Source organism: Rattus norvegicus, chromosome 16 (assembly GCF_036323735.1).
Source record: "Rattus norvegicus strain BN/NHsdMcwi chromosome 16, GRCr8, whole genome shotgun sequence".
In the NCBI taxonomy this organism is placed as follows: domain Eukaryota; kingdom Metazoa; phylum Chordata; class Mammalia; order Rodentia; family Muridae; genus Rattus; species Rattus norvegicus.
In genome coordinates, this window is record NC_086034.1 from 41,193,154 (window position 1) to 41,197,700 (window position 4,547).

At 37.8% G+C, this 4,547-nt stretch overlaps 1 pseudogene; it reads right to left on the minus strand.

Annotated features, from left to right (window-relative positions):
- Positions 1 to 368: 368 nt before the first annotated feature.
- Uba52-ps17 (ubiquitin A-52 residue ribosomal protein fusion product 1, pseudogene 17) lies at positions 369 to 1,523 on the minus strand (annotated as a pseudogene).
- Between the last annotated feature and the right edge of the window lie 3,024 nt (positions 1,524 to 4,547).

The window sequence follows — 4,547 nt, forward strand, 5'->3', positions numbered from 1 at the left end:
CCTGAAGCAGCTTTAGAGTGAAGCCCTAGTTGTTAATATTGAGTGGATGGGGGTGGATTTCCGTATCGGATTACTTCGGTTCTAAGCCAGACATGGGTTTGTCAATTTGTTACTAAAATTTCCAACCCTAACAACCCATGTAAAAGACACACAATCCAAATATTTTAATTATAAGTTATATGCCTACATTGGGCATATCTAATACAATACTAACTTATTTCCCAATTCTAAAACTCCTTATTACTTCTGGTTTCTCCCAGCCACATGATTCTGGTGCATAGTGGCTTCCTTCTCTCCTCTTCCTTCTCTCTTTTTCTCCTTCTACCTGCCACCCCCTCCTGAGCCTCCAGTCCCACCTTTCCTATCCACTACTCAATCATAGGCTCTAACCTTTTATTGACCTATTAAAGTGGAGAGAAGGTTCACATAGCATCACCTAAGTACATGATGCTCTGCTTGTGGGGTGGGGGCAACCCCTCTTGAGGAACCAATATGAACAATAATATACACGCAGCATCAAGCCAAACCACTACAGTTTACTCGTAAGATCTCAGTTTTTAGTACAAAATCCAATAATGTTAGTTGTTTAAGTGTGTGTCTTACTATATTTCTTACACAGCTGTTTTCCAAATGTGGGCTGGCCTGGTGTGCTGTACCAACATAGAGTACTCATAGTTAACAGGGTATTTTCTTGCCACCAATACATGAATTTTTGTTGGATATGCTAAAGAGTCATAATGGTTTTACACAAGAAAGCTAATTGTCAGAATTTTGGTTTGTTTTAGAGTCAGGGTTTTCTGTATAGCCCTGGCTGCCCTGGAACTCACTTTGTAGACCAGGCTGCCTTCAGACTTACAGAGATGTGCCTGCCCTCTGTCTCTGAATGCTAGGGTTTAAGTCCTGTGCCCAGCTTGATATTTTTCTTTGTCATTCTCTCTCTCTCTCTCTCTCTCTCTCTCTCTCTCTCTCTCTCTCTCTCTCTCTCTCTCTCTTTGCCCCAGTCAATGGATTTTATTTGGTCACAGGGTCACAGGCCAGGTATGGCCCCAGCTTTGTTTGAGCTTCTTCTTTGGGGCTCAGGTTGTTGGAGTGGCCGAACTTCTTGTAGCAGTTGACTACACTGTGTGCAGGCATGAGTAGCACTTGTGGCAGATGAACTTGTCACAATTGTAATTCTGGACAAGGCGACAAAGGGATGACTCGATGATGCCACTGTGCAGACGCAGCACCAGGTACAAGGTGGACTCTTTCTGGATGTTGTAGTTGGACAGGGTGTGGGCATCCTCCAACTGTTTGCCAGCGAATATCAGCTCTGCTGGTCGGTGGGATCCCTTCCTTGTCTTGGATCATTATTGATGGTGTCACTGGGCTCGATCTCAAGAGTAATAGTCTTGCCCATTAGGGTCTTCATGAAGATCTGCATGTTGGCATCTGCCACTTGGCCACCTTGTTGAAGAGAAAGAGTGGTTTGGGGTTTTTGGGTTTTTTTGTTTGTTTGTTTTGTTTTTTCTTTTTAATACTTAGATCATTTTGTTGACTTCTTGGTGTTTGTTGAGGGCTGGTATAATTTGCATTTTAAATATATTTACCTGGATCTTCACTGCTTGCTCTATCCTTTATCTTAACAGGCAGATGTCCTTTGATTTGGGACTGAATAGACTTTTTTTTAAATTGTTTCCAATCTGTGTTCTTCTTTCACTGGCCTTTTATGAGTCAGTTGTTCACAGAATTGGCTGTCACAGTGCACGAAAGATTTGGCCAGAGCTTGAGACAAGTAGAAATGGGTGGCAGTTTTAGGACCTGTACTATCATATTTTGGAACACCAGGGGGATTAGTAGAAGTAATATTATTATAAAGTAGTGTTATCCTAATAGTTGGGTTATAATAATCCTTATTAACAATCTCTGGTTATCCTAAGTCAGTAATTTTCCTTATGAGATAATATTTACTTTCATCTCCATAAATATAATAGTCATGTGGCAGAACCAGTAACAGCTAATGATGAAAGAAAAATTCCCTGTGTATATAGACTTTGTTTTTTTGTGAACTACTTTTTGAAATATGTCGAATTATAACAGCAGTATTGTTGGTATCAGGAATTGCCTTGAGCAGTGACACCATTTGGTAACTGTTGACATGGCAACAACCCTACATTCCCAGTATTCCTTTGGTCCAAATCCCAACTCTACGTGGGAGTAGTTATGTCATATTCCAAATGAAAGGCAGACTTCTTCTGCCCTCATGCTCTCTCTTCTCTTCATTCTTTTCTCTTCTTTCTCTCGTCCCTTTCCCTTGTCTTGTTCTCCCATTAAATCTCACCAAGTGGAACTGTGTTAGTTTTGTGTGCTCTATTTTGATGGGTGTGGTGGATATTTTATTACAACGAGACTTTAATAACAACAAGTATGATAATTTAAGAGCTTGGAAATCAGACTTACTGGAAATAAATTCCAATTTGGTCACTCACCAGCTGTTGAACTTATATTACTAATATAAAAGTTGTGGGTGATAGTAATTTTTCCCTATAGTGTTGTGAGAATTAATCTAACTCCTTGTAAACCTCTTGTGTTTTATTTCTTATCAACAACATTGGGTAGTAGTAGCCATTGTAATTGTTTCATTAAATAAAATTTGTAGAGTTGTGCAGAATGGAGTTTATCAAAAGTAAATAGGTGAAACTACACATAACTAAATTGTATAATCAGATTTATCTTATAAAATTATAATCTTAAAGGAAGAAGGTTAGAATGTAGAATAGGAAATAATGCTATGCTATTGTTAGAAGTGATTTAACATTCTATCAGAAAACTGAAGAAATGGAAATTCATCTATTAAGGTGGTGTACAGTCCATAATATATTCTATATTATGTTAACATTATTCTTAAATGTGATTTTTAAAAATTGACTAAATATGTTTTTAATGAGAAGAATTAGTTTGGGTTTGAATGCTCTTTTTTTCTGTTTAGGCAATATGTCAGTATTGAGGGCACCCAGACATCAGAGCTCTGGAAGGCATGTTGATACTGTTTTCTTCTTTGTCTCCTGGGTGTAAGAATATAACAGATCTTAAAGATCTGTATTCTTGTTTATTTAAAAAAAATTGATACATAAGAGAGGGAGAGAGAGAGAGAGAGAGAGAGAGAGAGAGAGAGAGAGATTGAGAGAGAGAGAGAGTGTCTGTGTGTCTGTGTGTATCTGAAATGATAACAATATATTCTTTGGAAAGTATTTTGTTTTTTCTCAATTAAATGTATTCATTTGTTCAAATTGGCTACCCTTTATTATCACAGGTATAGGGAAATTAGAATTCTACTGCTTTAGTGTACGTTGAAATATTCAGAGAAGAGATTCTTAAATTGAGGACTCTGTTATCTCACATAGATGAGAGTTTCTGGATATTTTCTATATCTTTTTACTGCTCATTAAGGGGAATTTGCTGCTATACTGTGTCTTCAGCCTTTCCCTTCTGTTCAAATAACTCCTCCCTTAATGTAGGTAAACATACTAACTTCTGGGTTTTGGATAATTCTGTACCATTGAGTTGAGTCAACTGGGCAGTCTGTTTTGCAAATGAAATTTCAGGTTTATGTGTGTCTACTTACTAGTATTAGAAGCATTTATTTAGCATTTTTCTTTAGTTCTTTCTGGACAAGATAGTTACATTTGCAGTTTCGTTTGAAAGTCAGTTTTTCTCTTATGTGAAAATACTAGAGAATTCTAGATTCCCAACAAGGTTTTATTTTTGTTCTAGGTAGTTTTGACTCAGCTCTGAAAGGGATTTTTTTTTAATGTAAAGGAATTGATTTTAGGCTAGGGATACTTACCATCTGGTCTATTGTTCTTTTGTCTGGCTTATGTAGTGAGGCAGGAGAGCTTTGTGTGTTATATGTTTCTTTGTTCTGAGCCCCCTGCTCTCTAAACCTATTTATACCTACTTATACCAGAATTACAGAAGTCTGATTGTAGTTTTTGTCTCATTTTCTTCTCCTACAATCTGAACCTGGTATCTGAGTTGCCTGTTTTTCATTGTAAGAAATCAAAGGCCACAGAAAACTGACTCTGCTGCTGTTAGATTGAGTCAGTTCATCAGAGCCATGTTTGGTGGAGCAAGCTTTTAATTCTAGCAGGTGAACCTCTATGAGTTCCCGGACAGCCTGGTCTACATAGAACACCTTTTCATCCTGATGCTAACACCCAGCTGGAGTGGCATTATTACCAGAATAAACTGAAAGGAAAAGCAGGTGCATATAAGTTCTTTAAAGCAATAGTCCTCCCATGTCCTCTCTGAATGTTGGTTTTGGGGTTGGTGCATTAGAAGTAAAAATAGAATTGGAATAATTAGCTCTTGGAAGGCTTTAATAATGCTAGTGACTGTAGAGAGAGTATCTTGTGTATTTGTATGGATATATCACCTTTCAGTTAAAAAAAATTATGGCCTATAGGAAAGGGTAGAATAGAAGGTGGGACATCCAGGAGGCAGAAAGAATTCTGGGATAGAGCCAGGTCCGAGAGATTTGCCCTGGAAAATGTGACCAGACAGACTCA